This window comes from Sapajus apella, unplaced genomic scaffold, assembly GCF_009761245.1.
Source record: "Sapajus apella isolate SASKATOON/1434 unplaced genomic scaffold, GSC_monkey_1.0 scaffold18, whole genome shotgun sequence".
Taxonomy (NCBI): Eukaryota; Metazoa; Chordata; class Mammalia; order Primates; family Cebidae; genus Sapajus; species Sapajus apella.
In genome coordinates, this window is record NW_022436958.1 from 8243389 (window position 1) to 8264058 (window position 20670).

Sequence of the window (20670 nt, forward strand, 5' to 3'; positions counted from 1 at the left end):
TCTTTGCTATTATAAACAGTGCTGCTATGAACATATGTGTGCATGTGACTTTATAACAGAATGATTTATAATCCTTTGGGTATATACCCAGTAATGTGATTGCTGGGTCAAATGGAATTTCTATTTCTAGGTCCTTGAGGAAGCACCACACTGTCTTCCACAATGGTTGAACTAATTTACACTCCCACCAACAGTGTAAAAGTGTTCCTGTTTCTCCACATCCTCTCCAGCATCTGCTGTCTCCAGATTTTTTAATGATTAAGGCAATACTACTTTTAAGAATTAACCCTGGAAGCTATCAAGAATCTTTATTGCAGTCTTTTCCCCAGTTAAAAATAATCAGAATATCCTACAAAAAGATTCTCTTGTGATTAAATGATTAATGATCAAAAACTTAATGAATATATATTGGCATGGGAAAATGTTTACATTATTGCCTGACTGCATGAAATGAATATATAAAAATATATTATGAAATGAATATCTCATAATATGAGAGTACATGTACACAGTAGACATAAACGATCATTTGAGGTAGAGTTGGGAATAATTTTGTTTTCCTCTTTGTGCTTCATTTTATTCTTCAAGTTATCTTCATTGAATATGTTTCAACTTCAATTAAAAGAAACTATAACATTTTTCTTAACTTTAGGGAAGGAGGCCAAATTGTGTGATATAACAAACTACTTCCCAATTACTGAAAACTTCACCCCTTCCAGGAGCTTGCAAGTAGTTTTCAAATTATAACTATTATTGCTATAAGGAAGCTTATTTAAAAACTAATCAACAAGGGTTAAAACTAATGGTGCTATAGTGATTCACAAACACTATCACCTGGTTTGCAAATACTGCTTGTTTAATGTATGAACTAAAGGTAATTCTCAATCATAAAATGTACTTGTTTATTAAATAACTGTAAACGGATCAAGGTCTCTACATATATATAAAGAATCTGAGGTGGTATTTGACAGTGTGTTAGAAACTAAAATAACTTTTGGTACTTATAGTTTTGAAAAGGAACATGAGGAGGTAAAATATAAACTCTAAGTTTTAAAGTTCAAGTAAAATGTCAAAATGTTATGCTTTGATAATTAGTTATGGGTCTTGAAATAAGGGAAAACATTTAATTAAGGCAAATAAAATTGAAAAAGACTTATAGCAGCACACTTAATTTTTGAAATATATTAAGAAAGCTAGAAAATGTTATTGTATAATAACATTTTGCACATGTTAAACATATTGCACATGTTAAGACGGGGCAGGGGCTGACTGGATAGTCAACTAAGAAGAGATAGATTTGCGTTTTAAAAAAAAACTTCTCATAACCACTCAGATTTGTCCTATATTTATATTATGGGTGAAATATGTAAATGGATAATCAGTAAATACTAACCAGTGGCAACTCAGACTTAGTAGAGAAATATTTTTAAAGGGAATCTCCAAGCTCTAATATTTTTTACAATTTAAACAACATGTTTCATTTTCAAGTAATATGAAATAACTCTGTTCCTGGAATTGTTTTCCAACACAACCATTTCGTCCCATTCCATTTTTTAAACCACCCATTCCAAAAAACCTAACTTACAAACATAGCAAGAAATCAAACTACTAAAAGTATATAAATAAGAAGTTATTTCCAGAAAACAAAAAAAATACTAACAAAATACGAAATATATAAATGCAAAAACTAGAGGCAACCTTATTTCATCTATTTAGATGGGTATGAAGACTATACCTATCGATACGTAACTTTCCATATTTTAAAATAAGCACAAACTTGATATGAAAAAGAAAGCCTAATCTTAGGAAACCACCATACGGCGTTTTTTAACTTTATTACCACTTTGTTGACTTCTTGTCCCAGAACAGATCACCTCCAACATTAGTACTCTGACCTTCTAGAAAAATGACAGATAAAGTTTATAGTGAGAAAAAATGAGCTTTTATGGGTTTCCAAAAGGGAATTCTTATGACACTAAAAGCCATATAATAATATTGATTTGATAGCCAACTTTTTTACTGCCCAATTATAGACTTAAGATTTCTAGAAAAATATCCAAGTGAAATTTGACATAAAATACAATAAAAAATAGTCTTGAGCTCATGACAGTCTGGAATCTCTTTACAAATTTTAAATGTGCATAAAAAATATTTTTTTTTAATTAGGTCTTCTTTAAAGTATTGAGAATGCCACGATTTACCTTTTACCTTGGGTCTGACTGAGCCTCCTCCTGATACATTTGTCAAAAATCACTTCAGTTATAGCTTGTACCTTTCTGAAAAAAATAATTTCCAAACCTGTTTCTAGTTTCCTTCCATCCCAAAGGCAAATGTACAATGTACAGAAATAAGGATTATTTTCTTGTAAAACCATCTTCAAAAATCAATTACAATACTCAAAATATTCCATTCTCACAAATGAAAATAAGTTGCTTACTGAAATGACAGTCTTCCATTTCACTGCCTTAAAAATTAAGCTGGCATGGATAATAAAAGTGTTTTCTGACTGGATATGCTTGGCATTCAAATATTTTTAAAACAAATACTAATCCATAATTAGATTTCACAGGCACAATCTATAGAAAATAGAATTTTTATTTTCTGAGAGAAATATTAATGATTTGATATTATAAAAGTTATAATAATACCATGGCTTGGATAAACCTACAAACAAACCTGTACATGAATGTTTTGTATCCTTTTCAGCCGAATTGCTACCATTCATTCATTCAGCAAGTACTTATTGTGCCTACTAACAGCCTGTTCACCATTGTTCTGCCAGCTTGGGGTAACAGACATAAATTAGGTAACAAAGCAAATGGTACCCTTATCAGAAGCAATTTCTTTTTAATTGGAGTAAAAAGACCATATCAAGTAAATGTATGTCAGATGAGGGTACCTATAAAGAAAAATAACACAGGGTAACAGAGGATAGGGGCTACTGAGGGCTGGGGTGAGGAGGTTATTTTATATAAAGTTGTGAGAAAACATCTTGCTGATGATGAGATGGCATCTAAATAGAAATAAGAAAGGGCGAGGCAGTTGGGAGTATGTAGATCTGGATCTTCAGCTGTCCAAGCAGCAGGCACAGTAAGAGACCCTGATAGGCATATGCTTGGTATATGCAAAGAGTAGAAAGCTCTGTGCGACCATAAAACATAAACAAATTTGCTTTATTCAACAAGCATTTCTTAATTATTGCATTCTAAAAATTAAACTGTTTCATGATACTATGATGACACAAATATAAGCTCTGGCCTCAGGCCTGGATATAACTTCATTACAGAATGATAAATGTAAAACATTTGAGCGGGGTCTCAAAGAAGGTCCAATAGCAAATTCTATGAATTTTCAAGAAGGTAAACCAACAGCTCAGGAAATACATAGTTGAAGAAATGTGGCAGACATCATTGGCTCACATAACTATTCAAATTCTCCTTTTGCTTCCTTCTAGAATTCAAGCTAAAATGTTTGAAATATTTCATCTCCCAGGTGCAGCAAGAGGGAGCATATTCCACAGTCCACTAAAATGGAGTAGGTGGAAGGAAGACTCAAAATTGGAAAGCACCTTCTATTGGGAGCCAGAACACTACTGCACACCTTTAAGCAAATCAACAGGCCACAGGGCAACTGACCCACCCCAGGCCTCTGGTATCAGGCCCTCCTTCCAAGCTCTGCTGTCTCCAGCCTTCCTTATCATCTTCAGCATGAGCTATTTATCAGCCTTCTAACTGATCTCCCTACCTGTATCTACATTTAACATCTTCTACTCTTCCTCTGAAATTCATAGATATCTTGATGTCACTTTTCTACTCAAAAACCTATAATTTTCTATTAATAAAGAAATAAAGAAAATTATTTAACAAGAAATAAGACACCTTAAAATTTGGTTCTAAGTTCCATTCCAGCCTCAATTCCTGTCACTCTCACAGACACACTATTACTCTAAATACTAAAGACACCATTACATTTTATCAAACACTCCATACCATACACATTTCTATCTGCAAGTACTGCTCCTGCTGTTTCTTCTTTCTGAACCCTTTCACCTTTATGACCTGTCAAATCCCTATAGTTCAAGACTCCATTCACATTTCATCTCATCCAAAAAGACTTAGACAATCACTCACCCATATTCATCTAGTCAGAAGTAATTATGACTTCCTCTGTAGTACCCTAAATTTTGCTTTTATCCCATTTAGAACACTCTCCACAATCTCTCTTATACTATAGTTATATAGTGTATATGTGTGTCTCCCAACCAGATCTCAATTTCTTGGCAACGAGGTTTATGTACAATTCATGTTTGTAACTACTCATAACCCAGCAAAGTGCATGGTACACAATATTCACTTAATGTATTCTGAATTCTCATCAATAGGCTATATTTAAGTCACCATCTTATGAGGAATAAAACAAGACATGTTCCTGAATTTGAAAATTACAGTGTCAATACAAAGCAAATTGTTCAGGTATTACTATGGTATTCAACTCTTCAAGTAAATCCTAAATCACTGCCAATATCATTGAATAGAAAGATAAAGACAGTAAAATCTAAGGTGTGAGTGCTTATTGGACAGCATAAAATACAGAGGAATGGAGAAATGCAAAGCTTAAAGCTACCCATATTAGAAGCATTATCAAGGGACGCATAATTCATTTAACAAATATTTACTAAGTTCATGCTTGGTAACTATACTTTTTTACCTTTATTCTCAGTGACAGTATAGTATATGTATACTATAGTATATGTATAGTATAGTATGTGTATACTATACTGATCACTGAGAATAAAGGTAAAAATAGTGAGGGAGGGCTGATATTTTACATGCACTTTTTTACGTGCAAAGTGTTGACCTTTATTACTTCCAAAAGTATCACCAAAATATCTGCTTAAGGGCCAAACAGAACTACCAATACCCAATTCTGAGTTTAAATCTAGGAAACTATTTTGCCCACGTTGTGATTATGTAAGAACTCTTCTCCCAGGACTGCTTTTGAATGATAAAAGGGCTTCCCTTATTCTTAGTGACTATAAACTGCTCAGATAGAAAATTTGAGTTCCAGACACTTGAATACATTCCCTGCTTTGAATTAAGTTCTATCCATGCACAGATTGTTTTAGTAATTAAGGTACTAACAACATTGCCATCATGAATGAAAAGAGAGGAATTTATTAAAATAGTGTTACATAGGGGATGTTGTATGGGAGACAGTAGATAGTCATTTTGTCCTGTGAGGTTAAAATAACAGAAACTGAATGGAAATACAGTTAAGTTAGACACTGGAGGAGTTGTAAGATACTGATTCCTACCAAGTCTGAGCCATTCCTTCTGCAGATTTTGAATGAAGAGGCAGTGTGCATCCTTCTAAGACAGACAAGAGCAAAACAAGCAGATGTAAAGATGATCTCTTAAGATTTCTTTTGGACATGAAATTCTATTGTACATAACCATTTGCTTGTGTGTTAAAAAAATATAATGCTGTCCCTCTAGGAATTTAGAAACACATATAGTCAAATGACAACTAATGCAAAATCTGTTTTAATATGTCTTTAGCCATATGACGTTTCCAAGGATCTGTAAATCAGCATCAGTAATATAAATTACCAAATGATCTGTTTGCCTTTTGAATAAATAAATTCCAATCGCCAATTTCTTTGAAAATCGAGATCTTAACATATGAGTACTACAAAATATCTTTGTTTAAACAACAAGTCTATGCACAGAGTTAAAAGCAATCATATTTATTATTTACTCATGGAATAACATGCTCCCAACAAACACTGGTACTAAATTATTTTGAGGACTTTCCTTTTTCTCAAAACAACTTTGACATTATTATACTGATATCTCCTTAACAGTAACAAACAATTCTACAAAACTTAGTCCACAAACCCTCACAAATTAAAAATATTACAATATCCTTTAAACATATAAATGATTTATACCCATAATATTAACAAATATATTCCTTAATATTCATTCATTCTTTCTTTTATTCATTCAAGAAGGGATTATTGAGTATATATAATACACATATAAGCAAATAGCTGAAGGTTAGAAAGGAGAAAAGAAAGAGAAGAGAGGGAAAGAAAAAGGGAGGGATCTAATTTATGTGAAAGTGTAAACAATGCTTTTCATTTTTGTAAGCATCTTAGAAAGTGGCTTAAGAATAAATGAAAGATCACAAAACAACAGTGTTCTTTAAATAAGGAAGACTCCACATATATACATGAAATCAATGATTCTGTTTTGGAGAACTTTTTGAACTTGAAAAATGTATATCCCAACAAATATTTTGTGTCTAATTTACCACTAGCATTATTGTATTATTTAATATTCCATCTATCTCTAGTCATCTCCCTAAGGTAATAGTAATACAATAATCGTTCTCTATGTACGTTTCTCTTGGACAAATTTTAAATATGTACTACTCTTGGGATAATTTCTATTGTATAGTGCTAAAAAGATTCATTAATTTCAATCACCACCAACTCCGTACACCATATATACTAGTTCCTCCTTTTTTGTTCAAGTATATTTAAATATATTTCACATTCAAAAGAAAATTACACATTCCAATAACATTTGAGTGCTTCTCAGTTACCCTTTCAGTGGTTCAGGGTAATGACAGAGTAAAGAATCATGTTCTTCCCAGGCTCTCCTTTCTTTTCCCCCATTTGGTAGAATTTCAACTTCGAATCTCCTATGCCAAAAAGCACTGGGTAATGTCTAATGCTCTTCTCAAACAGTAGCTTACTTTGGAGGGAAGGAGAGTGAGAGTCAGGAGAAATCACTCATTCCTGCTTCTAAAGAATCTTAGCATATGGGATAAGCAATCTCCTATTCTATTTTCCTAAAATTAAATTACAGAAACATAATAAGGTAGGGGTGAGGGAAGAAAGGAAAACAAATAAGAATTAGAAATATTTCAACTCTGAGTATAGGTAATTCCTCACAGAGTGAAATTACTGAGTTATCTAGCCTAAATTCTCAAGAAGGTAAGTCAAAAAATCTACATATTCACAAAACCTGTAGTTTACATATTCCTTAGCATCAGTCATAGGTAGAGGCTTCCTCTGTAAAACAAAACAAAGCTACATTCTTTTTCTGAAACTGTAAGAATGGGATAAATGGCCGGGCCTGGTGGCTCATACCTGTAATCCCAGCACTTTGGGAGCCCAAGAGACCATCCTGGCCAACATGGTGAAACCCCATCTCTACTAAAAAAAAAAAAAAAAAAAAAAAAAGTTAACTGGGCATGGTGGTGTGTGCCTATAGTCCCAGCGATTCGGGAGGCTGAGGCATGGGAATTGCTTGAACCTGGGAGGCAGAGATTGTAGTGAGTCAAGATTGTGCAACTGCACTTCAGTCTGGCAACAGAGCAAGACTCCATCTCCAAAAAAAAGGGGGGATAAATAAGGATAATAACGATAGTCACATAACATAAATGCTTTCATTTTAAAAGCAGTATTCAAAGACAACTTATGACAATCCATGTGATATAAAAAAAATTCAGAGAATGATAAATCTCCCTTGTTTATCATCTCAACTTCAATTTCATTTTCAGTTATCTCCTTTCAAAAATATATATCTGGGTCCTTAAATGATATGAAGTCCTTTTTCTCAGGCTCACTTTTATTTGGTTATCTTTTTAGGTGCACTAAAGATTGAGTTTACAATAAACTGAACAGATAGCGTACAAAAGGCTTTTAGAACTATACCATATGGTCCAGGGAAGGGAACAATCTGGACGATCCCCACTTCAATCTGCAAGCTTGTCCACCTCTATAACACATTATACCACTGTAATAAAATATTAAGATGGAAATGTAAAAGCTAAAATAGTCTATCTTTAGCATTACCAGGCAACCACACTTCCAAAAATTTACTGATAAACTTAATAAACATTTACTTTCATTTACATTCTGAGATTTTGGTATGCATCACCAGGCATACAAACCTAGGCCACCATTCAATAGAAACAATATTTCAGCAGGACTATGTGTGGGTATTCAACTTATGCTTCAGAAAAAAAACACTTTTACAGGGACATTTTGGCAGAGGCTGATGTAACAGATGACACATTCTTGGAAATCAAATAAAAGCAATAGGGAAATACCCATTGTTGCCTGGTGAAGGCCTAATCACATGGACACAGCTGGAACCAATGTAGATCATTCATTAATAAAATTGTATTGTAGTAGCCACTTTTTTATGCATTTCAATTGCTGCTTTAGCCAAATCCCTGAATTTCTTTGTTCAAAGTTAGTAAGATTGTTTTAATGGGAAATATGAGAAGATTTAGGACAGGAAGAAAAAAAAAAAAAACCTGTTCTCATGCTAAAAATGAAGCTAACTCAAAAAGCTAAATGTCACTTTACCTTGCAATCTACTTACACTATCAGCAGCTTAAAATATGCAGTGTAAACCTAAAAAAGAGGAACTCATATGGTACTATAGATAAAAAGTGAGCAGTGTGAGATGCCATAGAAAACATATGAATACTTGTATAAGCATTCTACAGAATGATAATATGTCAGAGAGTGGAAGAAATTAAAACGTATAAAAAATTAAGAGGAAAAATCAAACTGAATTAACATATACTCTTTCATCCAATACTATCTATTAAATTTTGACATTAAAATATGTACCATATGCTTAAGGGAAGATTACTCATATTTTGACCACATAAACTTAAAAATCACTATTTATTATTACATTACTAATATTTGATATCAAACAAGACATTGTTATGTTTGAAAGCTATTATATTCAAATGAAATAAAGTACTAGCTATAATTATAAACTGGGTACTTAATATAATAAAATCCTAGTTAAAATAAAAGACAGTATTCAATTTTGCTGTTATCTCTTAATTTCTACAAATATAATGATTAAGTTACTATATTATATTCCTGAAAACTATATAATGCCAAACTATAAAGATATAATAGCTTTGGTATATGTTCTGAATTAAAACTACAGAATCTATTGTCCATAAATTCTATTCTACAAAAATGAAAAATTCAACCGTATTTACCAAAAAAATTGCTCAAACATATGACTCTTAAAATTTCTCCTATGTCTCTATGAGTAGTTAGAAATAATAAATAAATAAATAGGACAATTCACATAGCATTTCCTAAATCACTGGAAGATACATTCTTATCACAGAAAAATAAAGAGTTTCACTGCAAATAAAAATTAAACCACTGCAGAAAGCATATTTAAAGTCACTGAATAGTGCTTAATATGCAATAAACATTATTCAATATATACAGAATAAAAGAGGTTTGTGTATGTGTTATATTTACTCATAATGTTAATATTATCAGATCTTAGCATAGGGGATTCAACACAGGCAGTCGTGAACTTAGCTGGATCAAGTGAAAAAAGTTTCACTGGCATTCTTTCTCAAAACTGTCAGAATTCAGAAGTTCCAAATGTTGACCTAAAGATTTAATTCATATAACTTAACAGGCATCCCACCAAATTCATTTAGTGGCTCTGCAGAAAAGGGAAAAAAAAAGTCACTTCGCAAGTTTAAAAAGACAGATTTGGGAGCAATGGGGAATTATAGCATTTATTACATGTGCATACAACACAATTTGAGTATTTGTTTGATTTGCTAAAGTACTGAACCACTATGTTGCTGAGTCTGTTTTGAATGAGAGAAAATAACAGGTGAGTTTATTTACTGCATACTTCAGATACACCTCTGTTTTACAAATCCTTTTAATAATTTTAAAGCATTTTCTAAATTAAAAATAAATCTCCAAAAAATACCAACACTTAGATTGCACATTTTTAAAGTACCCATAATATATATATTTCCCAGTATATATGGCATATAAAAATGTTTCACATTAATAATTCTAACATGAACCACTGTTTACTTCCTTTTCAGTCACATTTGTTACACTGCTACAAAAATACATGAGTTATTCTTTTCAAAGTAATTTTCCATATATATATATATATATATATATATATATATATATATTTACAATTGTGTTTTAGGTTTTGGGGTACATGTGAAGAATATGCAAGTTTGTTTCATAGGTACATACATGGCAATGTGGTTTGCTGCCTTCCTCCCCATCACCCATATCTGGCATTTCTCCCCATGCCAAAAATCATTGGCAATTTTTAAAATAAAGATCAGTCAAAATAATACCAATCTCCTCCTATAAAAACATATTCTGCCTATTAACTATTCTTATCTTGATTGCAAAACTAATTTTTAAAATAGACCACTCTAAAAATCTAATTTTAACAATAGATCACTCAAAAGTAAATCATTTGTTTTCCTTAATACAACAGAAAGCACATTTACATTGTGAAGAACATTCTACGAAATTTCATAGAATGCTTGCTCATAGTGAAAATCTATTCTCCTGCTCAAATCATCTCTATTTAAAATTCATTATGCCACATTTTCACACTCCTAATAGTGGGTCACTAATTATAATTTAGTGAGAATTGGTAAACTTAAAAATACTTCTGAGTTTTATCTTGCATTTTTTATTTCAAATGAAAAATATTTTAAATGCACATCCTTCATTTTAATGGAAGATGCATTATTTTAATGCATTCTTTGGCATAACTTTGTTTCTTGGGTCTTTTCAAGAAACAAGACTTATCAGACATTCTAAAAATGAGTATTCAATTTGTAAAAGATATGAACTGACCCTGAATTTTAGACGAAAATAGAAAACAATGGTAGACATTTTGGTCTCAACAAGAGATATCTTGTCATAAAAATCCATATAATACAGGCAAATATTACTCAAAAGTTTCCATTCAAATAATAAATCCTGAAGCAGACAAGATTCCAACCAATTAAATATACTGTGTCAACATGACCAAAGTTAGCAATAGCAGCAAGGATACAACTGTAAAGAAAATATCTAAGAGAGTGGAAAAGGCAAATGTAGCACCAACTTCTATAAGGAACAAAGCCATTTACTAAATGAGGCAGTTGTAAAAAGAATGATATTTCTATTTCAGAAAAAAATATTTCTTTACACAATGGTGGTCTGTGTGAAGAAAGAGGAAGAGAAGGGGGAGGTGGTGAAAGGTGTAAGTAGGAAAAACTAAGGCTGCCTGCCTTCCTTCGGTGATGCTGTGAGGGTAGACCCTCTGCCTTACAAAAACCACTGCCAGAACCAAGCTACACAAAACATTTTGGCTGCAAGCCTGTAACAGTGCCAGGCTGTTTTTCATTTTTGTGCTAGACTCCCTCAATTGAGACAGTGTGGGATTGTCACTTTGATGCACATAGAGAACAAAGAATAATATAGTTTGGGGGGGATTTTCTTGCCCCTTTAAAGTCAGGTTAGCATTTTGTTTTCTCTGACAGGTCTTGAAAAGACCCAAGAAACAAAGTTATGCGGAAGAATGCATTAACTGCCTACCAAAATTAACATCAAGTACAATACTGTCAACAGTTTAAAAGCCATGTGAAAGATTAACATTTTTTAAAAGCACACTTAAAAAGGGTCCAAGTCATATAGTTACCTGTTTAAGAGGCCAGAGACCAAGAAATACATGATTCACAATCACATAATCTTATTTAAAAATCTGATGCCACGAAGGCAGACCGTAAAATCCAGGCCAAAAAAAAAAATAAGTATTATTATTATTTTTAGGTCACTATTCAGAGACAACTACGTCAGCTGCTATTCTGACCTTGATTTCTCCAAAATTAAACAATCTGATGAAAAGATTATAACATTAGAATCTGAATACTTTAAGCCTTCACAGAGAAAGAGGTGGTAAGTGATCAAAAATTGTTTAAAGAATTAAACCACAAATCATCGAAAAAGTTGCCACAGACACAAACAGGAAAACCGTCTCTTCGATCCTATTCAATTCTGTACTAGAAGTGAAGCTAACATAAATAACAAAGCCGAGTGGGTGCTGCTGCAACCTTCAACTATATGTACTATATGAATGTGGTGACTAAAAGACACCAGTAAGCCATTAGCTCCTAGATGTATGACCTTTTTTCCTTTCTAATGCACGAGATGAGTAAAGGTAGAGCTCCATTTTCCACAAACCAAATGAAAAGAAAGAATGAACTGCGACAAGCTCAGATCCCATGCTGGCATACTGTACACTAAGCTCAGCATCATCTAGAAGCAGTATGCTTCTCCCTGCCAATAAGAGGGGGGGAAAGTTGTGCAACTAATATAGTATTGATAAATAGCACCAAACGTCTACTAGTACCTTCCTCCTGTACATTGCCATTGAATCAGCTGTTAAAAGACCAATAGCTGTTACAGAAATAGCAAGAACTAAACCTCTTGCCTCAGATGTTATACATGGAGGCATGGAGCATTTACCACCTGAGCCTATCTAATTTCCGGCAAAATGATCCCCTGCCCAGTTTTGTACACAGCCACAGAATCTGATAACAAGTCACGATCCGTGTTGAGAAAGGCAATGGGGGAGTGAGAACATGGGGAAGGAATCAAGTGAGAACAGTGGGCAAACTTCAAACAATATTCACGCTTCCCTTATTATTCAAATTAGTGCCCATGCACAGCACTTTAGAATGACAAAAGCTGTGTTAAAGGGCTCAGGTACAATGATTTACTTTGGGTGGTAGGGATAAGTCTGCCATGTAATTAAAGAATGCATTATTTTGCTCCTCACTGCTCGCTTTTTATATTTCTTTTTTCTCTAGGACATACTGCTGATGGTATTACTGCATGGGACACTGATAGTTGCAGGCAAGGCATTCATGTAGTGCCAAAGTGGTCTAGAGAATGATGTCTGGCTGGCCTTAGTTCAACAAGGAATATGAGGCAAAAACAGAAAACAGAAAGAAAAAAAGGTGTAAAGGAAGCCAGGCAATAGACTGTATTTTCTGTTTATTAATGGTGCCATAAAAAGGGGGTGAAATCTGGAAAAAGCAGCCAAGCTAACTCAATTACAAAGAAAGATTAAAGGAGTTAAATGTCTATAACTTGGCTGACAACCAAAGAACAATATGAGAGCTGTCCACAACTCTCCAAATAATATGCATAAAAAGAAAAGTAGAGAATTATTATCTACCATAGATGTATGAATATATGAAATAATAATGAGATAAAAATACAGAAATCTGACTTTAAGCAGCAGGGAAATAATCTGGTGAAACTTAAAAAAGGCTACTTCCTTCTCTTTAGAAATATCGGTCATCTTACTGACCCACACTGCAGGAAAGACATGACAGAAAATGCCCGCATACTGCCAGAGGACTGAATTGATGGAGATATAAAAATGAAGTCCCATCTGCTTACCTGATGATCCAGATATACTGATGCCCCTTTACATATGTCCAATCTGGCTAATGCAGAGATGCCTGTAAGATCACAAAAGTCATAGTTAGCAACTTCAAAATAAACCCAGCCTCAATTCTTAATCTTAAGCTAGTCAAGAACTGATTTGGATGATCTAGTCTGGCTCTTGCATATTCCAAGATTGGAGAAGAATGTGCAAGAGCAGAAATTTTCTGAGTGATTCTAAAATTATTCTTAATTAATATGGGATTTTCAGTCTCTCCAGAGATTTCCCTAATCACCTGTAACTCAATAATAATAATAATAATTCAGATTAGAGATCTTTAACCTTGATCATTGGATGGCCTTCAGGAATCTATGCACTCCTGAATGATATACTTAAAATTTGTGAGTTTATGTAAATAAGTATCTCTGGAAGAAGGTCAATAGTTTGTCAGATTTGCCAAAAGGTCCATAGTCCAAAAAACTGTCAAGAACCTCTGCTGAGGCTTGCCTAACATCTCAGAGGCAGGTTGGAATGCATATGGATGAGCACTCCAGGTTTGGGGGACCCCCCTCCCAGGGAAACACAGACACTTGCAGATCTGGGGTAAATACCTTAAGAACACTACTTTCTGGGAGGGCATACATCAGATTTAAACTGTTACTTAACTCATACAGCCCTGGGATCCCTGTAAGCCATGTACAATCTTGAAGAGAACTAAGATGTTACCATAGATACCCAAGGGTGCCTATCATGACTTTTCCTGTTCTGTGTATATTAAAGTCAGGATTCCTAGGAATATCAATTCTGACTGGGTCAGAACTCACACAGTGACTTACCCAAAAAGGGCCATTTATGACAAGTAAAAAACAAGGTGTGATCAAATCAATAGGAAATGTGGTTCCCAAACAGTTTACATAACAAAAAATTACAGGATTAGCCAAACAAATCTCTTAAAAGAGTTACTTTAAATAGTAATCCCAGAGTCAGAATAGGCTAAATCAGAAAGAAACAAGGTTGGAGAACCTTCCAGGTACCAACTGTGAACAAGATGGGAAAGCACTCACAGCCACAGAGAACATCCTGAACTGAGGTATCACCAAAAAGAAAAAAAAAGAAGAAGAAGGGGAAGCGGATAAGAGAAAAGCTGAAAAGACAGAAATTAAGTGGAAGAAGGGAAAAATTACCTTTTGAGGTGGCCTGTTTGAAATAATAATTATATAGTATATTCTCTCTAAAAATAATGTATTTAGACAATCACCTTCTGGGCGTCTACCATGCACTGCACTCAGTGCTGAGGACTCAGCAGTGAGCTAACAGGTCAACAAAGCCCTACTCTGCTGGAGCTTCACTTTGGCGAGTGGGAGAAAGATGCAGGGTGACAAGTATATCAGCAATATCATTTCAATTTGTGATATATAATATGAAAAAATAAACAAGATGTGACCAAGGCATGAGACATCAGCCTATACCCACCCAGCATGTCACAGAAATCTTCACTCCCATTCTCAGACTCTCTAAGAGTCTTACAGAGTTGAGACCAGGAAATGACGTTAGGGACAGCTAGCCACACCTGTGAATTTCAGAGAAGACAGAATAGCTATTCTAGAAGACAGTATCACTACCTCATTATCTCTACACTTCAAAATACACACACCTAGATTGAGTGGTAATGTTATGACACAAGCTCTGCTTTTAGACTATAAATCTGAGAACAAGTAAATGAATGGCATTTCTGTATCTCTTTAAAAACTGGCTGACAATACTGCACACTGTGTACCCTTAATACAAAGAACCACTTTGTATCCAAATTCTTGTCAAATTCCATTTTATTAAAAGAATTTCATTTTTTGCTTCTACAGACAAATCTGATCAACATGTACTATCAAAGAAAGGGGAGAAGAGGGTATATAAGGCAGCCAGCCTCCAAGAGAGCCCCCAGTAATCCTCACCTTAAGGAATTCATGCCTTTGTGTAATCCCTTCACTCATATCAGGGTTGGCCTGAGTGATCAAGAGGATGCAGCAGAAGTAATAGTGTCTTTCCTAAAAGATATTACAGCTTCTTCCTTACTCTTTTGGATCTTCCTGAGGGAAGCCAGCTACCAGCCGCCACATTGTAAGGATACTCAAGCAGTCCTAGGGAAAGGTACACAAGGCATCTTGCCAAAAAGCCAGAATCAACTTAACAGCCATGTGAGACAGCCATTTTCTAAGCAGATCCTCCAGGCTAGTCGAACTTTCAAATGACTGTCACTCTAGGTGACATCTTGATTGCAGCTCATGAAAGACCAAGTGCCAGAATTGCCCAGCCTGCACTTCAATCCCTTTCTAACATGCACTCTAACTTACTGTATTCACAAAGCTCAAAAACATTTCCCTGATCTTCTTACATCATGTCTTCCACAGGAGACATAGGTTCAACCAAATCTATTTAAGGTTTAAAAAGAAGTGAGCAAATCAAGAAAGTAGCCAACTAAAAATGAGTTCAAATCTTATAGTAAAGGTATTTTGTTCTTCTGAAACAACTATATAGATATGCTACTAACTGATCCCTAATCTTATAGGTTCTAAGTAGCAAATGGCAGTGGAGTTTCTACTAGAATAGTATCATGGGGTGTTTCTCATGGCTTGAGCTGTTCCTAGCTATTCACAGTCAACTTGGGTTCCTTGGCACTTCTGCAAATTAAGTAGCATGTGATACATCTCTGTAGGCGTCTCAAACTAGCTGTCGCCTGCATCTAAGAACCCTGCAACTAAGAACCCACACTCTACATATGCAAATTCTCCTGTCTCATAACACTTTCATTCCTATCTCATGGTTGACTCTCTTTTCCATTACTAATCCCTCCACCTGTACAATGAGTCCTAGTCATTTATGCTATTTCTAAGAACTTGCACCATCCATTTGCTCCCTTTCTATTCCACCGATTCCTTCTTCTTCATCAATATCACAGTTCTTCCAACCCTGTCAACTATCCCTGTGAAGCTTCATAAAATAATATAAGCTCGTTGTCTTTATTTCAACTTCCATTCAATGCTTGAACTACCATAACTTCCTTACCCATCACTGTACCAAAACCACCATTTCTAAGGCTGGCAAGAACCTATTCTCATTCCTCACTCTACAAAGACTGTGGCTTTGGCACACGTACCCACCACACCTCTTTGAAACTTTAATGATAAGATTACAAACCTCCAGCCTCAATGAAAGAATCTAGCATCCCAACTTCACACATCATCATCACTCATGCCCTCTGCACCTCCACCACCAGAGATACACAACAAATAGGTATACAGAGGCCATTTCAAATGCTAACACTATTGAAACAGTCTACCTCTTGAGGGCCTAACTGTTTAAAGACAACCAAAAAGATATACGTACTGTTTAAAAAAAAAAAAAAAAAAGTGGATTCTACAAACTATCAATATAGGAATATATTTCATTATTTTTCAGTTATTTAAGGAAAAATAAATGTTTGGAAGTCAGAGATTCCAAAAGAGCAGTGCTACAAAACCAGTTTACGACCTCTTAAAACAAACTTCCCAAAGCTAAGAGTTTAATTTTATTATTTAACATTTGCAAGCCAGAATATCTACAATTGCCAATCTAAGCTAGCATACCTGAGTCCTCTTGTTTTGAATGTAAAGTTGTCTATGACATCTGTCATGTCACTAACCAGAAGTGATGCTGCTGACTTGACTTGCGTGGGATGGGAGGGGAGTTGACCCATTCTTTCCTCATAAAGCTACTATCTCTCAAAAGGCTGGCCTCCCAGAACGATGTGAACCAAGCTTCTTTGGTCAGGGGCGTACATAGCCCTTTTCTTTAAACTGCTCAGAAGACATAACTTTTCAGAAAACCCACAAAAAGTGGCTTATTTTCATTAATTTGCTTTGCATTGCCATCACTCATTGTCTTCATTTTTAATTCAGTGATATTTATAGCCAAATGAAATGAATTACAGTCAGTTTTCCTCAATCTGTCTCAGTTCTACTCTTCATCTTCTGGGACCCAATTCATGTGATCCTTTAACAACTATTTATTTCACACCAAACTAGATATCTCCCTAAAGCCTACCAATCTAGCCTCTGGGCATATTTCCTAAATAAAAGCACTAGATCTCTGTAAACCTAAAATTTGCATACTAAAGGAACAAATCAGCTATCAAAAGACCTAGTAGTATACAGCAGTTGCTCACCTCTAAGCAGAATTTAAAATTCATTTCAATTTATTATTTTTTAAAGAAACAGCAATTGACTTTGTCCCTTTGCAAAATACAGTGTTTAATGGGCCTAGTTAAATTAGAGGTGATAGTGTGAAGCAAGTGTTTTAAATTGGTAAATTCTAAACCTTTTAATAAAAGTACATCAGTCAGAAGTTTTAATAAGACTCAGCAGGACAGAGAAGAATTAACAGTCTGTAGGAATCAAAAGGGGGTGATAGGCAATGATAACCTTAAACATTTGCATAGGGATTTATAATTTCATTGCTTAAAGGTTAATGAAATTATATGGTATTTTGTCCACTCTTATCCAGGAAATGATTTCATGCCTTGATTTGTATATATTTACCAACTGAATCATACAAAGAAAAAATGACTCCTTTATCAAATAATCTATTACATTTTTATTTATATACTCCTGGGTGCACAATTATCATTTCCTACTCTAACCAATAACTGCGCCATCTAAAACAAAATGTAAGGTTTCCAAAGCATCTCAGAAAAAAAGAATAAACTCATAATTAGAACTCTTAAAGTACATTAAGTTGTTAATGTGACTGCTTTTTTAAGAATTAGATATATTACTTTATTTACTTTATACTTCAAGTCAACTATTGCTAAATACTTGCTTTTGACAAATATAAACATAAAATCCACCCTAGAGATTGATGAAGGCATTCAGGATACACTGAGGGTGCAGATGGAGAAATGCAAACAGTGCACACAAACAAGTATAACAGGTAAATTAGTAAAAGGACTCTAGGCTGAAGCAATTGTTTTAAAACTTAACGGCAGAAAAATAACACGCTACTAAGGCCTTGCCTCACTGGGCATCCAGGAGGGTACAAGGTCAGCCGCTTCATTTAATACCCAGTTCGTTCTAAGACAAAACTGCAAAGAGCCTCACTTAGGCAGAGTGGTGCTTCCTACCCTGGCTGCACGCTAGAATCCCCTAGACAGCTTAAACAAAAACCTAAAAATCAACAACACTTAGGCCCCATAACCAGAGATTCTGGTTTCATCAGTAATTTATAGGAGCTCATCAGGATGATTTCTTAGGTGCAACTAGGGTTGAGAAATATGCCAGAATGCACTGGTTCTTGAAGAGTGGTCTCTGGACCAGCAGCAGCAGCAACAGCAACAGGAAACACGTTAGAAATGCAAATTCTCAGGCCTCACCCCAGACCTAGTGAATCAGAAACTCTGGAGTGGGGCCCAGTGTTTTAACAAGTCTTTCAGATAATTCTCAAATGCACTAATGTTTGAAAAACACTGCTTTAGGGTAAGAATGGCCTGGTTTTCAATTCTCTCTCCACAATTTACTAGCTATATGACCCTTGGTCAGCTCTCTCAACTTCTTTCCTTACATGCAAAATAATATCATTTATTTAACATCGAATATGTGTCAGAGTGTGCCAATAAGCATTTTATATACACTATATAATTTAATCCTTACAAGTTTGTCAGATAGATGATTGCCATTTTACACCCAAAGATTATGAAACTCATCCAATATTACAAAGCTAGTAAGCAGAATCAGAATTTAAATTCAAGTTTTTAAAATTCCAGAAATAGTACTCTTTCCCTCAAAATATTCTTGCTGACCTTTCTTCTTTGTTCTTCCTTCCATCTTCTTTCCTTTCTTTTCTTCTGTTTTGTCTTCCTTTTTGTCTTTCTGTCCATCTTCCTTTCTTACTTTCTTTAGGAGGAAGCTTGTCTTGCTACTATAAAGCTAGATATTACCTAGTTTGTATAGTATTTATTGTGTGACTACAAAGTACTTACCATTCTACCATATGCTAGAAAGAAAAGAATTAAAATACAAAAAAAAAAAAAAAAAAAAAAACAACGAAGAACAATCATAGTAATGAAGTTATAAGCTAGCTGGAGATAGATCAATTTTGTAAAACGTAGGGACACATATAATTTCATTAACTGGCGGGGAGAAACAGAAATAGCTCAGAAGTTCATGAGATTGGTGCTCGGAGACCAAGGCATGATTCCAGGAAGTGGAAGTTTGACTTGCCCTGAAACAAGAAGGAAAAGGTTTCTCCAACACAGGAGGAGAAACAACAGCTAGAGAATATAGGACAACAGAAAATAAAGCTAAAGCAGTTAAATGGGTCCAGATTGTGACTTAGAATAAGAAGAGCTTAACGTTAGTATAGTAAAACATAAAGTGTTTTTTTCACAGAACATTTTTGATGAACTGATAGTAAAGAGGTAAAGTTAAAATCAAGTCATAGGAGCTTACTCTAGAAAAAATATGAACCAAGGGTTATGCTGAAAAAAAAAAAAAAAAAAAAAAAACAAGTAAGAGAAAAAGTTATTTCTATTATTAAAAGTGTTAAGTGTGATCCACTCTTTACTATTTCCAGGGGCTATTCATATCCATTACATAATATTTTCAATCATCCACTAATCTAACCAAGACTGACCGATCACATTAAGCTAGGTACCAAGAATAAAAAGATAAGTAAGCTTCTGACTCCAGGCACATGAAGCAGCTTTACGTAAGAAAGACTGCCAAAGGTTTTATGCAACATTAACATAAGGTTATTAGGCATTCCAAAGGCCACTATAGACAGACCAATTCTTAGGAATGACTGCTGTGAAATTCCTGAAAGTCAATGAAGTATAAGCTACTCAAAATGTTATGCATATATCATAAAAGAGGCTGGGAGCAGTGGCTCACGCCTGTAATTCCAGCACTTTGGGAAGCCAAGGTGGGCAGATCACTTGAGGTCAGGAGTTCAAGACCAGCCTGGACAACATGGCAAAACCCTGTCTCTACTGAAAATACAAAAATTAGCTGGGCTTGGTGGCATGTGCCTGTAGTCCTAGCACTTTGGGAGGCTGAGACTTGAGAATCACCTGAACCCAGGAGGTGGGAGTTGCAGTGAGCCAAAATTACACCACTGTAATCCAGTCTGGGCAACAGAGCAAAATGTTGTCTTTTTTTTTTTTTTTTTTTTTTAAAGAGTATTCTCTCTATACTAGCATCCTAGCATCATAATCATCAACTCACAAATGGAGTATCCCCAGTTAATCCACATTTAGACTTACATATGGCTAAGAAAGACAGGCAAACATAAAATTTAGAGTTAAGCTTTTTTTCTTCTTCATCTTTTTCTTTTTTTTGAGACGGAGTCTCACTCTGTTGTCCAA

General features: G+C 34.6%; 1 protein-coding gene across 16 annotated transcripts in view; it reads right to left on the bottom strand.

The window, feature by feature from the left end:
- The window catches only part of GTDC1 (glycosyltransferase like domain containing 1), a 419157-nt gene that overhangs the window by 298897 nt on the left and 99590 nt on the right, over positions 1-20670 (bottom strand). For 14 of the 16 annotated variants that reach the window (XR_004271224.1, XR_004271219.1, XR_004271222.1 and 11 more), the window contains one exon: positions 13295-13356. The gene's annotated coding sequence lies outside the window, so the exon portion shown is untranslated. Of the gene's footprint in view, positions 1-13294; positions 13357-14753; positions 20226-20670 lie in introns of those variants that run through there. The other 2 variants (XR_004271223.1, XR_004271218.1) reach the window with 2 other exon arrangements.